Raw genomic sequence first — 18,900 nt, 5'->3', positions numbered from 1 at the left:
AGAAAAAAAAAAGTCAGAATTCTGAGTTTAAAGTCATAATTCTGAGAAAAAAAAGTCAGAATTCTGAGTTTAAAGTCAGAATACTGAGAAAAAAAAAAGAAGTCAGAATTCTGAGTTTAAAGCCAGAATTCTGAGAAAAAAATTCAGAATTCTGAGGAAAAAAGTCTGAAATCTGAGTTTAAAGTAATGATTTTAAGATTAAAGTCACAATTCTGACTTTAAACTCAGAATTCTGAGATTAAAATCAGAATTCTAAGGAAAAAGTCATAACTCTGAGTTTAAAGTCAGACTTCTGAGGAAAAAAAAGTCAGAATTCTGAGTTTAAAGTCAGAACTCTGAGGAAAAAAAAAAAAAAAAAAACAGAATTCTGAGTTCAAAGCCAGAATTCAGAGGGGGGAAAAGCCAGAATTCAGAGGGGGAAAAAGCCAGAATTCTGACCAAAAAATCAGAATTTTGAGGGAAAAAGTCTGAATTCTGAGTTTAAAGTCATGATTTTGAGAATAAAGTCATAACTCTGAGTTTAAAGTCAGAATTCTTAACTTTTTTTCTCAGAACTCTGACTATAATCTCAGAATCCTGACTTTTTTCTCTGAATAATAATAAATAAATAAATAAATAAATAAATATATATGCTTTTTTTTCCCCCAGTGGCCCTACTCCTCTTCCTTAGACCTGTATCACCTCACATTGGTCTGTATGTAAACCCTGTTTGTTTTTTGTTTTTTTGAAACCCTGGTTGAATTAACACTCATTTGATTTTAAACTAGTTTTACAGGAGAACTGGATGCTGGAGCTGATGTGGACCCTCACCCTCCATCCCAGACCCCCTCGCCCCCCCCAGTGGTCCTAAATGATGTTGTGTGTCCGCGTGCACTGCCTCCACTCTGCAGGGCGGGGTCAGTATTTGGCAGCTGTCTCCCGCTGTGCTCAGAATCAGGGAGGCGGGGTCAGTATTTGGCAGGTTCGTCCCTGGAGGGTGTGTGAGTCTGTTGTGTGTGTCACTGTGAGTCTGTGTATGTGTGTGTGAGTGTGTGTCTTACAGGCAGACACTCACTAAGCAACGACCTGCAAACGGGCGTCCGACCCAGTCCGAGCACTAAACAGGAACCACATCATCTCCACTGTCTCCTGACATGTTACCGACGTTATTTCTTCTCCATCTACTCTGATTCCGTCGAAGTTGCCGTGTCTCCAGACGTCGGCTACAAAAACGAAACAAGAAATTGATGCATCTTGCTCTCCGTCGCTGTTTGTTTTGACCTGGTAAGGTACCTTCATTAGCTTCCCATGCTAGCACTTCTTCCCGTTCACTCAGCATCTTACTAGCTAATGTTAGCCTGCTAAGCTAACTACACTTAACGTCTTGTGTTTTATTTATTTAATTATTTTTTAGCCCACTTTAAGTCTCATGGCGTAGTTATTAATTTTTATACCTTGGTTGTGAGTTTAGTTACATGTTAACGCCCAGGTTCACATTTTATCTAACATGTAATGGGTTAATTTATCTTTAATTACTGCTAACGGCTAACTGCTAGCTAGTCAGTAGAGGCAGTTCCATCACATCTGTAGCTCCTGCGCAGGCACAGCAGGCTAACTCCGAAAAATAAATAAAATAAAACCTTTGTTTTAAGAAATAATTACAACGTTTTGAAGTATGTGCAATGTGCAAACACGGGTGAGGTTTTTGTTTTTGTGCGTGTTTGTTGTCATAGTTGGTTTAGTCAGTTTTTGCATCGGACTCTTCATATTCACCTGGTTTTATCAGTAAAAAAAGAAAACAAGAAACATTCGTCCGTGTTAGAGTTTTATTTCTTGGTTTTATCCGGTTCTTCTGATGCTGGTTGTTTCGTTTTCGGTCTGTTCTGATGCTGGTTTATTTCTGTTCAGAGATGCTTCCTGCTCGGTTACTTCTATCTGTGCTGGAATGTTCTGGTGTTTTATGGATCTGACTTGTCACTGAAATATTTATGTCAATTTACTCAGGAACATGTTTTCTATCTGACGGATGGAATTTGCTATAACGATATGTGAGTGAATTATTTTAACCGAGCTTGACTTAAATTCCAATGCTTTGCATATTGCATAATCGTTTCCGGCCATTACACTGGATTAGGTCGAATACATGTCATTATATTTCGCACAAAATGAAAGTAATTACACAGTTTATGTAAGGAAAACAGCAGTGAATGTACAGTATTAGGGACTGAATCATCTATTTTGATAATGGACTTCTTTAAAACGATCCATTATTGCATATATTTTGTATTAAATAACATTATTGTAGCTGTATATTCAGTCACCCATTATTCAATAGTGCAATATATAAAGCAGGGCATTATAAAACTGCCGTATGCATAAAATCCACTGCTGGGAACTGTTACAGAATGTGTTATATATTATGATTTTTAATGCCAGTTCTTAAACTAGTGTGTTTTCTATACAAAAAGTTCATTTTAACACAAAAAAATTACTATATTCAATGTAACTCAAATTTTCAGGTTTATTTTTCATCTCAAATCAGTATTACAATTTTAAAATTAGACTTGTATAGCACAACTTAATGCTGTTATTAATGATAAAATTGTGCAAAGGCAGTACATGAGCGATGCATGCCTTGAGACTCAAAATGTTAACTTTGTATTACGCCCTAAATTTGATTGATAGTAGTATTTAAGCGATGCTATGAAAGCTATTAGTGTCCAATGAGAATTAAAATTTAGTCAAACAATGTTGGTGATAATACAGAATGAACCAGTGCCTGCCATGAATCTCTGCATATGCACTATTAAAACTATGAATTAACCCTCATAGACCAAGAACTGGACACTCTCAAATGAATATTTCTCTATATTTAATCTTTCCTAAGTGATTATCACCATTTTTTTTAAAAATCATATTATCCTCTACATTATGCATTTTCAGCTAAAATCCTGTTTTTTCCTGTAATCAATTTCCTGGTCATTGCAACGTTCTTAAAAGCTTAGAGTAAATTCCCATATTATTGAATCAAAACAGAGAAAACTAAAGGAAAAACTCAAATTTTCATCATAGTTTATCATTACTTGAATGTAAAAGTCAGTGTATTGTGAATTATTTACATATATTGATAGAATTAGTGATTCAGAAATTATAAAGAATTTTAGATCAGTATGTTTTTGTTTTCTGGTGGCTGTTTCGGTCTTTGAACATGTATGCATTGCTTATACGTTGTTTTCAAAGACAAATCCAGTGTCATAAAACATAATATTGTAATGTGCATTGATGTTTAGTTTGGCGTGCAGCTGTTCTTGTCAAACCACAAACTGTATGCGTTATCTGCTGGAGTCATGCAAAATTTGACCTGTAGTTCTTTAAAGTTTAACCATTCAGTAAAACAACAGAGTTATTGTGTAAGAGATTCTATAGGTGGATGTGAGTAAAGGTCAGATCTGCAGTGGTGCTGATGTTGGAGAATTGTGACTGAAACTATTGCTTAGTGGGTCAAAGTAACACAATTTCGACTAATACTATTGATGTCCATGTCAGCTGTGTCTCAGTTCTGCTCATGATAAGTTATTGTAAATCAATCTCTTGGGTATTTGATCAGGCAGCGTATTTAACGTTAGTATTTTCCTCTTTTTTCATTTTGTCAAGGCACCGCACTTGTTAATAAACACTCTGGCGTTGTTACTTTTAGGTTTTATCGGCCAGAGGCTGAACCTGTGGCCCTTTTGACGTGAAAGATCTCACGTATGCACATATCACTAGTGTCAAAACTCCCCAGCGTCCCGTGGTGTGAGATAAGGCTGCGTATGTGAAACAACCCATGGGTTTTATATGGAAGGAAAACAGCAGTGAGCGCCGTGTTCTACCCACCCAGCTGCCTACGGTGTGGGATCGTTGTTTCCAGGTCACTGAGTGGTTGCTTTAGACACTGTGGACTCGGGCCAAGCTAAACCAAACGTGATCCAAATCTGTCTAAAGCTATATGCGCACTGCCAGAATTTCACCAGATTAATCCCAGTCTGGTCATGTTCGCACCTGTTTAGAAAATATGTTTGACCAGCTTACTGGATAAAACCTCATTTGGTTTAATAGTAAAGCATTCAGTTAATGCTTTTTCTGCAGATTTAGATGGAAATGTCCCAAGCTTAGGGTCGAGGAACCGTTTTATTGGGTGGCCTGTTTGTTTATTATTTTGTACATCTTTTTATTATTTTGTTCATTTTGCATGATTTAAAAAAAAAAAAAAAGTTAATTTTTTTAACCAGTTTTCATGATTGTTTTGTTCATTTTGTTCATTTTGAATAATTTTTTTCCCCTAATTTTCATTATTTTGTTCATTTTGAGTTAATTTTTTTTAACCTGTTTTCTTGATTATTTCATTCTGAGTTCTTTTTTTTTCATTTTTCTTGATAATTTTGTACATTTTTGGTCATTTTTTACCAATTTTCTTCATTATTTTTTTCATTTTGTGTTCATTTTTTATCAATTTCATGAACTTAATTTTTTTTGTGTGTGAATTTTTGCCATTTTTTATGATAATTTGGTTCATTTTGTTGATTTTAGGGCTTGTTTTGCTCATGTTGCATTAAATGAACAATATAAATTCAGTCTTCATTTCTATACATCTTACATTTTATGTTTACAGAGAGATATAGAAATATCCTGCTATAGAGATGTGAGGGGGCCACTACATTTCTATTTGGGTCTTGAGTGGAAAATGTGTTGGAACCAGTGAGACTAACATGTAACATGACAATCTAAGCATGCTGTAAAATCAAGTAGTTGTAAAAGTATAATAGAAACAAAGTGCAGTGAAATGCAAATGTAAATAGAGTAGATGTTTATTCTGGTTTACTGTAAAACCAGAATGGGCTGAAGGTAGTTTCATGCAGAGCGACACTGACCCGACTCAGAGACTGTGTGAATGGAGATTCACTATTCAGGCCTGAAATAACACAATATATAACATTTTCTAGTGCTTTTCTTTGTATAAGAGAATCAGAGAAGACACTACAGCGGCAATTTGTGTGCAGAGTCTCAATATCTATATCTTAAAAGTCGGATTACACTTTTCTGTTAACATCTTTGTGTTTCATTGGTTTATAAGCAGACGAAATGCAAACAAGAGGAAGACCGTTTGAGATCGTAATTTATAGTCGACAGGAAGTTGTCACTTGTGTTAGCATCAATGTGACTTCACGTGTGTGTGTTAAAAAGCCTTCACAGCTATAAATGCGGTAGTAAAAGACAGCCCAGTGATGTATCAGTAAGAACAAGTGCCTTTTCTATATAGAAATATGTAAATACTTGCTGTTAACGGCTTCATGTAGAAGAGAATCCCGGCGTTTAGTCGTTAAAATTGCATTGGCAGATATATAGGGCTATGGTTTTTGTCAAGTCGCAATCTTTTTCCTGAGTGTTATATAGAGAGAAATCCTTCAATTTTTCATAGGGATCAAACTAATTTCTTTAATGCATGTGTGCCACCTCTGACATAATAGCACTGGAAGAAATGAAGAGACCACTCAGAATCGAGGAGACCTGAGCCCTATTGAAAATCCCTGAAATGTGATCAAGAGGAAAATGGATGAGAAAAAACCATCAAACAGAGCTGAACTGCTTTTGTTTTTGCGGCAGCGGCATAAAGCGGGCGACAGCAATGTGAAAGACTGGTGAAAAGCATGAGAAGATGCAGGAAAACTGTGATTTCCAATTCATGAAGTCTTCCTGTATCAAAATAATAATATTATACAGTTGAACTTGTTTCTTTGCTTTATTTGACATCTAAAAACACAGCATTTTTGAAAATTTTCTGTGCTTTAAATGACCGTATTTTCGCTTAGATATTTGGAAATGTTATGGAAATGTTGACAGCATTTTCCAGAATAAACAAAAATGTAACTTTTACTTAAACACTCACTATAAATAGTTAATGCGGTGGTCTGTAAATTATTGCCAGAGCTTTATTTGGAGTGATGTGAATAAGTACCGTAATCCACCACATGAGCTCGGCCGAAGCAGAAGGCCACAGCTTAAGGATTCAGGAAGGCAGATGGAGAAATCCTCTGCTGAGCTGCTGGTTGTGCTGATGTAATCTGGGCCGTAGACCACAGACCCAGGGTTAAGGACAGTGCATGAAGTGAACGGCATCTGCAGAAAATGTCAAGTCATGAGTGTGCAATGAAGTGGCACGACTCCAAATATGCGATGACAAATTTTTGCATCCTGTGTCTGTAGGGATAAAAATCTATAAGAATTTGCTGATTCTGGTTCCGTTGTTGATATCACTTAGGCTATCGATTCCAGTCTCTATCAATTCTCATCGGATTAGGGAATAGGCTATAGTACGAGTGGCTTTGTTTGCAGCCTCTGAGCCTTGTCGTCATCTAAATGTAATTGTAGGACATGGAGCTTATTCATAAAAACTAGTGAAAGCAGGTCGACACTGTGAAATAGTGCTAACATTAACAGTATCGATAGAACCTGGAGGAGTTTAATGTTCATCTTCCTGATGACGTGAGACAGACCTCTGACAATGTTTAAGTCCAGGCTGAAACGGCTCTGTTCAACTGTACAACTGAAAGCGTTCTATCTGCACCCTTCTCTTTCGCTTTATTTTAATTGATTATTATTTACGTTTTTTGGATTATGTTTTGATTGTAATTGTGTGTTTTTAACCTGTCTCTTTTCCATTTTTGTAAAGCACTGTGAATACTCCTGTGTATGAATTGTGCTATACAAATAAATTTGCCTTGCCTTGCCTTAGCGACTGCAACGAGGTTGCTTTGCTGTAGTATCCGTCTCCAGAGTCACCGCCCCCTTTGCTAAGTAGCCAATCAAAGATGATCCATCGGTGCAGTTTAATTGGATGCTGTGGGTCTAAATGTTTCTGCATGTTGGAGGTATTTCCCCCTTTATCATAATGGAAGCTCTTCAACTATACCAAATGGCCCTAGTGTTGTCTTTACTGGTGAATTGCAACCATACTTTAGAGCAGTGTTTCTCAACCTTTTTTGAGCAAACACCCCTTTACCTTATCGTGACCCTCCTGCAAGGGATATTACTACCAAAGACCGGGGGGGTACCGTGACATACCTTATTGCAGAGGACTTGGGGTGTGGGGTGTGTTATGGTGATTCACCATTGACATAACATGCAGCTTGATATTGATACTTATACAAACTAATGCTCCCATTTCTCATTCCAAAACCCCCCAGTGGTGTCCCAGTGCCCCCTGGGGGCTTTAGAGGCTTCTTAACCAAAGTACATAAATGATGCGTTTGATATGACGATGTCGCAGAACCAGTGAGCGGAATCATTAAGCAAACAGACTAACGCTTCTAAGGAATTGAGCTACAATGTGTCTGTGAATTTTAATTCTACTTTATGTGTTGTTGGTCGACTTAAATCTTTGTCATTTGGGATCAGAAAACTCCTAGGACCTCAGACTTTACATGTTGGACTCTTCAGTAGAATTAATTATTTCCCTCCTCAGTGTCCTCTCAAAGTCCTACATCTAATAGACATTTCAGTCCAAGCTACATTTAAGGGCCCATTTCAGTGCTTCAGACCTACTTATGTGGGATCTTTTCCTTTATTTTCCATCTTAAAAAAAATCAGAAGCCAATTAGGTCATGGAGATATCACCCCCCTCACTTAATACTGATGATCCTCTCTTACCTGATGGACTAGCCTAACGCGCCGCACATACAGGAGTTAACAGATTAATTCGACCTTGACCTCAGCGCTGAGCTTTCATAGCTTCGCCTTGGCAGTGGCACAGCTTGGCTCGGACACTCGGGTAATAATGTCTGTTTTCTGGCAGCTGACCCGGAGATTAAAAGCACCTGCTTCTGATCCACTGCCATTTGATTCACCCTACACCCAGAGTCATGGCTTCATCCAGATGGATGAGGATAGAACTCTGCCTGTCTGGGAGGTCTGCGCCTTTTGTCTCGAACGCAGACTTTTAGTGTTAAATTTCCGAGCATGTCTACAGGACTGGAATATGATGATGTCTGGTGTAGATTCACTTATAATGGAACTAAAGGTCGAGTGATGCTGAAAACGAAAGAGCTGATGGCAAATTAACCCACCAGTAGCACCCCTAAATCACACTACTATCATTTTTTATATAATGTTTCTACTTTTTAAACTTACTGTTAGTTTTTTTTGCTTTTTTTTTTTTTTTTTTTAAATCATTGCACATTTGAAGCTATTTACAGCCTATTCTGAACTACTCACCCGATCTTTCTTTACTTTTGTTTAGGGCTGCGTGATTTGGTGAAAAATTCATATTGCAATTATTATGGACAAGACATGAGACTTTTTTAATTGTCATTACACATGCACTTAATGACATTTCAGTGGGTGACTTTTGGCTTTAAAAAGCCACGATGTAACAAACAGTTACAATATATATACAAATAATAACAAACAAAACAACTAACACATTCCAATAAATATGTGCAATGCAAATATCAATTGCGAAGCAGCAAAATAATGTAATGAAAGTACAATTAATGTGAACAGTATTCCAATTGTGTACTCAAACATACATTTTTGTGCAATGTGTACATATCACCTTTTACATTACATTCTTATTTTGTTATTTATTTGCACTGGCTGATGTTTGTAGAATTTGATACATTCAGCAGCTCTAGTTTTCATTAAAATACTCTTGCATTTTTGGAGGTTGAAATCTTGACCTAAATTGTTGTTCTTAAGTAAATCTCCTGATCCGATGATAATTGACTTGTATTGTTATTGTACTTTACAAGGCGACTTGGGATCCAGTACGGCAGGTGCCTGGAATTGAACCTGCAACCTTCTGGTTTATGGCTAACCTCCTCTACCCCCTGAGCCACAGCTAAGCAGTATTTCACAGTAACAACCCTATAGACCAATCGCTCGGCCCTTGTGTTTGATGGCTGCATCGATTAGTTGATGGACAGAAAATTACACCGTCAGTTTAATAACCAGTTGATAGCTCTATCTCCTCAAATGTGAATATTTGCTGCTGTTCTCCGTTTTATATCATTACAGATTTGACGTTTCTTATTTCGTGTAATCGATGGCTACTTTCCAGTGATTGTCTTGTTCTTCCCGTCACATGTGTCAGCACTTTGGCCGTGATAAATTGCCATCGCTGTCCCATGTATAACACTGGAGATCTGTTTGGCTTAGAAGCACCTAAAACTGTCACAACCTTCTGGTGTTGAGAGGGAAGCTCAGAAGCAGATTAGCTGGGGGCATGATCATAAACTCTGGGTTCTCCATGACCTTTTTTCCTCCTCTGGTTTCCTGTCAACCTACTGCTGTCTCATGTAAATACAGATACAAACGCCTAACAATGTAGGTTACAATTTATTTCCACTGTTCTGACTCCCTCTAAAGTAGTGCCTAAACCAGTGGAGTCAAACAGTTTTTATGTTCAGGGGCCACATTCAGCCCAATGTGATCTCAAGTGGGCCGGACCAGTAGAATGATAACATAATAACCCACATTTTTGTCTTTGTTTTAGTGTGAAAAAAGTTAAATTATATTATGAAAATGGAAATAACCTGAACAACCATGTACAACCTGAAATTTGTTCAAAAAAATAAGTGCAGTCTCAACAATATTATGTCTCAGGTTATTATTAACACAACTTTCAGATCACAGTGGATCTACAAATGCACAAAACATTTAGTAACAGTTAGAATATTGTTAAAATTGCATTTACTCTTCTTAAGACATCTCAGGTTGTTCATATTTGTTCAAGTTTTTCCACACTTTATTGCGAAAGGATAGTTTGCAAATGTAAACGTTTTCATGCAATTTAACTGTTTCACACTAAAACAAAGAGAAATATTTGGAGTTGTCATTATTTATATGGTATTGTGTTAGTATTTTAGTGGTCTGACCCGTTTTAGATCACATTGGGCAGTATGTATCCCCTGAACTAAAACACCTTTGACTTAATGTCTTCAGTGTAATTTTTGCATTTCTCAATTTCATCCCGAGGACCGGATTGAACTCTTTGACAGGCCGTATGTTTGCAACCCTGGGCTAAACAGATAGACATCTAATTGGTGCAGTTTAAACAGAAAATCAGGTGCGTGTTCTTTACAAGTCAATATCTGATCATCATTATTTCTAGATCTTTTTCAGTTTAATCGTCATGATGCTCTCTGACTGAGGTGTAGAACAGCATTTGGGCATCCAGTTCCCACTGATTTTTACATAATTTATGTTGTCAAATCCCTTTGTATCCTCTAAAATAGTGTTGAAATTCACATCAAAAACACAAATTAAAGTAGGAAACAAAGCCAAAACAGAACTTTGGTGACCTGTAACTTCCCATCTGCACCAAGAGACAATCCTTGCACTGTCATTTTGCTTCGTCACTGTTTACATGCTCCCCTGTCTGCTCATTTGTCAGTGTATTCTCACAGCTGGTGTTCTGATCTGTTGTTTACACACAGACACACTCACACAGATGGAAATGACACGACTTGTACTATCCTGTGTAAGCTATTTGTCCTGCATCCATTGAATCTTATTCAGCCTTTGTATCACAGAGAACAGGCTGTTTATTCAATGCTATTTAACTGAAGATATGGGATTTTTTTTCATTGAATCACTTTGGTTCCGTTCATTGCACCAGTTATGCTTTCACAAAGCCGTCAGGCGTGTAAAGGATACGACAACAGATGGAGAATTTATTTATTTAAAAAAATAAAAAAGCAGCTCAGATTGAACACATACTGGCTGGTGTTTTAGTGTGCAGTGGTCTGGAAATTTCCATCAGTTTGAGACAGCAAAAGAGCGAGGTGATACAGATCAATAGTAAATCAATAAGGCTCAATGTCACTGTCTGAGAGGAGGCTGAACCCAGAGACTATTGCAAGCTTAGCCGCTTTAGACACACTTAAAATCCATAATGCTCTGCTCACAGTTGTGCAGAGGAAGCACGTAGCAGAAAATGGTGCAAACAGCTGGTTTGTAGACACACTTGTGGATTTGTGTTACACATCTGCTAGACAATAACGCACTGATGAAATATTTGCACAAATCTTTTACATGTACTCGCAGGATTGATCGTAATCGCTTGCACAGTGTGTTATTTATACCAATTTGTCAAACCAAACACCATTTAGGAGTGAGCTCAGGGTTTTCTTTTGTGTTCGGGATGGTTTAGGAGATGGGCGGGGTGATGTTTGGTCTTAAGGTATAGATGTGTGTGAGTTATAAGCCAGGTAAACACTGTGATGCGAGGCTTTCCAAGGTGAAAAGATGAGAAAATGTAGCGATATCTTTGTTCGTGGCAAAAAAAAAAAAAAGTAAAGTGGTCCTAAGAGATTCAGACGACCGTCGACCTGGACTCGGGACCACAGGCAAAATTGGGACAAAATCTGGGACAGCATCAGAAATGTATTTTCACCACCTCACATTGTCAACCTGCTTCGACCTACTGTATGTCTGCTTAACATCCAATAGTTATGAAATGACTCAGTGTTCACAGCAAGTACAGGTCAAGAACTCCAGCAGCACTTGATGTGTAGAAGAACTGTGTTTCATTCTTAATATAGACCAACGTGTTCCGGCTAATGGTCTACATCATGATCAGGAAATACATAACCAGCTGTATTTAAATAAAATATAAACCTTAAAAAAATGCAAAGAAACAACCAATCCTGTACATCCAAACACTGACTGGCCCATAGGGAACTGCAGAGATCAGTTGGGCAGATGAATAGGAGGCTTCTGGCCAATGATTGTACCATGTGTTCAGTGAGACAGATGGAGTGTTTAATTAAATACAGGATTTGTACTACAGAAGTATTACAAACTTAGATGGTAAAATGGTGTCATACCCACTTTATTACCTCCCTGTCTCTCAGTCTGGCTGCTGATAACCTTGTAACACTGTTGAAATGTCAGTGTGTAGGAGACTGTGACAATGCATCAATAGTCAGTCTGTCAGCAGATTTGGCCAATAGCCAATCCCACAACTGGTGCTGTTTTCTGTTTACTTATTTATTGATTATTTATTCCCCTTTTTATAGTTTTCTTACCTTCTTTTTGAGCTCCTCATTTATTTATGAATGATGTCATTTTTGGTTTATTCTTTTTGTTCACTCCTGCAGTGAAGACAGCTTTATTTTTCATTGGCAGCAAAAACACATTACGTAAAAAGTTGGTAGATAAAATGGACTATCCAAATCCCTCTAGGGTTAGGGTTATAGTTATTTAAATGCACTTATTTATCTATTAACATTAATATTAGCAACGACCTTTGATGCAGTGTAGCCTGGAAAAATACAGTGTATACACTGAAGTTTGGCTGCTTTAAAATAAATATGTTTTGTTTTGTTTGAATAATGAACCTCTTCCCTGAAGAAAACACCATATTCCATCCATAATGTGGCATTTTTATGTGCAGTTGATGAATCACAGCATAGTTTTTTGTTCCCCCTCGGCCAACTTCTGGTCAAAAGGGTGTTGTAATCATTTTGTCGTCTGTCCATCCATCCGTCTGTCTGTCCAGTCAACAACATAATCACGTTATATGAAGAATGCATTGAGATATCGGCGCCACATTTATACTGTGGATCCATCTTGGCATGGAGCAGAAGCCTATTGAAAACAAGTCACCTTGACCTACTTTTTCAAGGTCCAATGGCGTTGTGCAGTTTTAAGATCTGAGTACTCTCAAATATAAATATGTAGTTAATAAATTTTACACAAAGACAATCTAATCTAAATTATAGGGCAGTAACTTTCAACAGAATTTTACGATATATTTGGCCAAGGGGTATTAAAAGGTGCGCAGGACGTTATGTTTTCTTTAGCTCAAGTACTGCCTGTTCCTGAAGTCCTAGGATGGAAAGGAAAATCCTTGAGTTGTTTTGCAAATTGTGAAGCATGTATTCACGTTATTTGCTTTCCCAAATGTTTGATTGTTTGAGAAATAAACAGGGTCTGTGTGGCTGTTCACCAGAATGGCAACAAAGCAAACTTTATGCAAATACCGCTTTGCTTTCACTCCTACATTTTCAGATACAGAGCAACACTTGTGTTTCCATTGTGGGCATTCGGGCCTTTTCCAGCGTCATAGACCCTGAGGCCAGCGAAGAATGGATCTTATCATTTCTCCTTAAAAGCCCTCGTATACTGTGTCAGTCCCTCGTACTTACAATAATAACAAAGGGAAACCCCTCCACCTCCAAAAACATACTGTTAAGTATAAAGTGTTACTCTTAAATCTGGAAGAAGTGTGTATTTTCAGTTTGTTTAAAGGGTGTAAGTAATTATTTTTGTATTCCTAATTAATCCATCAACTGATAAATAATCACATGAGTTACTGAATTATCAAAAAAAAAAACACGCAATACTATTCCTAGACGCGCAAACTGACTTCTCACAATGCATATTTTTTTCTTCCTTGAAACGCCACAGAACTGGCCCACATTCATTACCAGAAAAGAAACAAGCGGCAAGTTTTTGGTGAACCGGTGAACACATTTCTTCTTCTTCTCTGAGTTTACCATCAGGGTACATTTTTTGAAGCGCACAGCTCAAGCTTTTACTCTGTTCATCTCCGACAACAACCATTTCCCTCAGATTCCTCTTCCTAAAAGTTAAGACAATTTAGTACGACAGAGAAGTCAGTTTTGGAGTTTCGCAGTAAAATGTAAAATATGTTTGCCGGGCATTCGCTACATCTCCAGTATGAGTAAAAGGAAGATTCTGCCATGCTGTGGATCAGAGATAACTAGGCCCAAAAAAGCCCATGTTCCCCAAAGATGCGTGCTTATTAATTTATCACTGGCGGTGCTAGCCTGGCAGGAGCAGCATAAGTAGGCTATGGCTGATGGAGATTCAAGGGCAAACACTGGCTTCACTGCCTTTCTTCTCTTCACCTTGTGTACCCTTTTCCCTGTCACATCTTTTCCCCCTGCAGCTCCCCCCCCCCCCCCCTTTAATCCTCCTCTGACATTCTCTTTCTGATGCTCGTTTATGCACCATAAATCTGTGTTTCCTTCTTTATCCCTACTTTCATCCCTCTATATCTACACCACATCCTGATCTGCTCATGTCTGTTAGGGAGATGTCTTCATTACCTTTAGAAAAATCCAACAGCAGCAGGTATAAAGGCATAACCAGTTTAGATTAAATGTTTCAGTGGATATATACAAAACATACATCTGCAAAACTGTATGATAACATAGTTCAAATAATGATATGACTTAGAGTGGCAAGAAAAAGTATGTGAACCTTTCGAAATTTCCTCGTTTTCTGCATGAATTGGCCATAAAATGTGATCCGATCTGCAGCTAAGTCACCAATGTAGACAAACAGGATGTGCTTAACCTAATACCAAACTAACAATTATAGTAATTCATGTCTTTATTGAGCACACCTATTAAACACTCATATTAGTAGTTATTTCAAACAAGTTTTTATCAAACAAATTTCACATGATTGAATTGGACATGAATGAATTTAAGTCATAACTTTGAGAAATTTGGGTTTTATTTTTCTTCTCAGAAATTTGGCAAAAAACAACTTAAATCCCTCAAGAAATGCATCATAATGTCATAATGACCGTATGACAAACATATTGAGTCACACTTGGAAAAACTGACAAATGTGTGGTTCATGTGTGTTAATCAAATAACAAACAGTTTTTCTTATTCAGTGTGTTGCAGGCTTGTGTGAAAATGAGAATTATTAATCAACAGTGGGATGGGAACATTAAACCCCCCCCCCCCCCCCCCCCCCCAAAAAAAAAAAAAAAATGTGTAAGTGTGGTAAGAACTCGTTAAGGCTTTTATGAAAACCACACCCCAAAAAAAAAATAGAAACTACTTATTAAATATTAGAAAATAAAAACCTAGACTATATTAACTGTATTTATGTTCTTATATAATTGTCTGTGATTTTATCCAAAAAAATAATAATCAGCCGCACATTGTTTAGTATTTTGGCCGTAATCTTAAGCCATCGTCCTTTTAAAAAAACAACTTTAGTGTTTCCGCCACAATAAACACAGCTGTAATTTTGATACACCTGGATCCGCTTTAATTGTAGTTTATTATTTTATCTGTTTCTTCTGGGGTATTAGATGAGTTTCAAAGTTGAGGTTATAATCACTACATCTGCAGCGCCTTCAATACACTCAGTTAAGTTGCAGATATCATTTAAAGCTTAGTTAAAGTGTGTGTGCGTATAAACAGTGTGTGTGGTCTGGTGGTACCACTGCTAAATAAATACAGGACACACAAGGTAAACTTCTGTTACCTGGAGTTGGTGGTTTACTATCAGAATCAGGTTGGTCATCACACATCACCTCTTACTTGCTACGACATGTCAGATATGATCGCCGAACCTCCGACATTGCGCCCTGGAAAGTTTGCCGTTTGCTTTTTGGCTGGTTTTGTATCTGGTTTCGTATCTGTGTGGGTGTTTGTTGGGTGTTAAATCTGTTCCATTTCCTGTATCTATTGATACTCTGTTTGCCTCAGGCTTTCTTATGCCTACACACCTTAATAATTCTTTTGGTTTGATGTGTCAATGTCCAGATGGGAGTTAAAAGTATTTCATTTGGTGCCAGATTATCTTGTGCACTGTATAGACAAAAGTATTGGGACACGTCACACTTACAACTTGTAGGTCTTCCCATTCCCCTTAAATGTTATCATGGCATTTTTATAGTGATAAAGATGTTCATGTGTGTTCTTGATAATTAGCACCATACATGTCAAATTAAGTTAAAAGGATTGTTCTTGTGACCTTAAAATGATTTATTTATGGTCAGAATGTGGCAGATACTCAGAAATCAAGAGGGAAAACATTTAAAGCAATTATAATTACCAAAAAAATTGAATAAAAACAAGCTGAAGCCCTATAATTTCCCCCTGTAACACACGATAATTTCCCTCGGGGATTAATAAAGTATTCTGATTCTGATTTGTAAGTGTTTTAAAACAAGATTTAAAAAAATATTTATTGCAATGATATTTATAGCAGTAAAATGGCATTATCACATTTGACATTATGGTATTGTAGCTAAGACCCCATTAGCAGTCAAACACCGGAATTCAGTGTGTCCCAATACTTTTGTCCATTTAGTGCATGGCTGGTATGTTTTTATTTATTTTTCCATTTGAGCCAAAAATGGTGCATGTCAACCCAGTGAAATGTGTTGTTTTCATTCCAAGTATGGCAAAGCAAATAAAGAGCTTAGCCATCCATCCATTGGTCAATAGGTTGTTTAGAATTGTTTGTTTCTGGGCTTTTGTGCTCATACAGTTCACACCTTAACCCGTAGTCACTGCTTTGGCCTTAATGTGCGATGTGTTGTTTTTTTGGGTGTGACAGGTCAGGTTCGCACACGGAAGTTATGCATAGGGCAGAACGTCTCTGTCAGGGTCATGGGATGTATATCTGCAAAATAGACCTAATAAGTCAACACCGTACACATGCAGACATACCAGGCATTCATCCTCTTTCTGATGGGTTTATGGAGAACTCGGGCAGGGTTCAGAGTTCACCGGGTTCCTCTCTGACTCCGAGGTGGTTTCTGCCCTTTGTGATTTCACGTACTTTGGATCATGGGTGTCAAACATGTGGCACAAAGGGTCCAATCTGACCAGTGAGATGAATTTGTGAAATGGAAATATTACACTGAAGATATTAACAATCAAGGGTGACGTACTCATGTTAGTTCCGTGGCCACATACAGCCCAATTTGATCCCAAGTGGATCGGACCAGTAAAATACTATCATAATAACCTATAAATAATGACAACTCAAAATTTCTCCTCTTTGTTTCAGTGTAAAAAAGTAAAACTACATGAAAATGTTTAGCTTTAAAAACTATCCTTTCACACGAAATGCGAATAACCTGAACAAATATAAACAACGTGGAATGTCTTAAGAGAAGTAAGTGTAATTGTATCAATATTCTGCCACATTATTAAATGTTTTGCGTATTTGTAGATCCACTGTCATCTGTAAGTTGTTAATGGACATGCGTAAATGATAAACTGAGGCAGAATATTGGTTGTTCGTGGTTGTTGATGTTATTCACATTTTATTTAAAAGCTACTTTGTAATTGTAAACATTTTTATTGTGTAATTTTGCTTTTTCACCGTTACTATTTTACTAATCTGATCCGCTTGAGATAATGGTTTGAATGTGGCCCCAGAATCAAAATGAGTTTGACACCCCCTACTTTAGATTCTCATTAAAAGCAAAAATTTAAATATCATGCCTTCTTCTTGTGCTTGTATTAAAACTAATGTGACGTTAGTTTAATTATGTGTGGCTGATTTTTGACTAGATGACTTAACGCACCCTAACAGTCTGATGTTGGTTGACTCTGGCAGTTTGGACTTTCAGTACTTTGATATCTGTGTAGGAATATTTTGGGGGGTTGGAACATGCTGCAAGTTAGAGGAAAGTTCCTGATTTATTTATTGCATCTTGTGAATATTTTATCACTTTCTGGTCATGCACTTTGAAGGAAACGAGGCTATTTGGCAGATTACGGACAAATCCCCAAGTGTTTTTGTTCTCATCTTATGCATATGATAGTTGTTTATGGAGAAAACGTCTTCACATTACGAAATATTTCCTTCCATGTGTCTGCATCTTAATCCTACATTTACTGAATAGGACATGTAGTGGGTTAAGTACTCGAAGCAGTCAGTTATTGCAGTTAATGTGTTGAACCTTTAGCCTTTCTATTAAAGGACACATGGCAATTATACCTTTTATCCTTGGATGTGTGCAGGTACCAATTTTACAATCAAACTGAAATGGGATCTATCTATTCTCCGTATTTCACTTAGCTACTTCCGACTCTGCGTAGAGACTGTTATTGCAACTAACATGATTGAATTCAGCTTTTTTTGTGATATTTATGGCTGTTCGTGCCATGCTCGTATCTGAAATAGCACATTCCAAGATGTCTTAGAGGCCTCAAAAATTCTGTCTTATGAATCAATACTAATAATTAAGTATGTCTGATAAATATTAGATTAGATAGAATTAGATATTAGTCATTATATAGTCTTATATTTATTAATGTGTGAGGTCTTACTCCCTGGTCGCAAGATGATTTCTGATAGTACAGCTTTAAAGTCAATCTAATGATGTCTTTTTACTTCATATTCACATTTTGGGAAAATGTGATTCAGCCTAACTCTCTGTCTTAACTATATTCCTCAATAAAACCTACCTCTGCACAAGACCACATTTAGAATGCTTAGCTTTCAATCCATGTAAATGTCACGCATATGTCATAATACCCAAATTTCCACCCCAGGTTTAGTGATCAGGCCAAAAAATTCCCACATACAGTGATGTTGAGTCATGAGCCACATTCTGAATCACAAATTTCTAACCTGTTATAAGATATAGGTGAGTTACACCAAACTAAGGTGTCTGGTAGTTTTCTCTATTTTCTGGAGGCTTTGCTGTGTTTTGGTACTTTTTGTTGTTGTTTTCTGAGTAGAAGCTCTTAATTTTTCCATCATTTTGGACCAAAATTATTACCATATTGACCATATCACTTCCTTGCACATACATAGATTATGTGGACTTGTTGTGTCCTACTGGAGTGTCATCAAGAACAAGAGACGCCTTTACACTTTAATGTGATGTGTAAACTCTTCAAGATAATTTAGGGTCAAAACAGAGTAATGTCCCATCAGAGAGCGAACTTTAATAGATTACATTCCAACATTTATTTCAATATGAAGTAGCTCCTTGTTTTGGATAATCCCTTATGGTCCAACTTAAGCAAAAATTAATTTTAAAGTAAAAATGTAGGTCATTTAGCAACACTAATCTGTCAAATTGTCTTTAAAATGTCCCGTCGAATACCGTGTACCCTTTAGTGTTATTGTGCAAAATAACAC

General features: G+C 37.1%; 1 protein-coding gene across 1 annotated transcript in view; it reads left to right on the top strand.

The window, feature by feature from the left end:
- The first annotated feature begins 1,009 nt into the window (after positions 1–1,009).
- Positions 1,010–18,900, top strand: part of fam13b (family with sequence similarity 13 member B) — a 106,563-nt gene continuing 88,672 nt past the window's right edge. Inside the window, exon 1 of the mRNA XM_030146196.1 lies at positions 1,010–1,263. The gene's annotated coding sequence lies outside the window, so the exon portion shown is untranslated. The remainder of the gene's footprint in view (positions 1,264–18,900) is intronic.

This window comes from Sphaeramia orbicularis, chromosome 10 (genome assembly GCF_902148855.1).
Source record: "Sphaeramia orbicularis chromosome 10, fSphaOr1.1, whole genome shotgun sequence".
Taxonomy (NCBI): Eukaryota; Metazoa; Chordata; class Actinopteri; order Kurtiformes; family Apogonidae; genus Sphaeramia; species Sphaeramia orbicularis.
The sequence above is the reverse complement of the archived record's forward strand: the minus strand, read 5'-3'. Positions and strand labels throughout refer to the sequence as shown.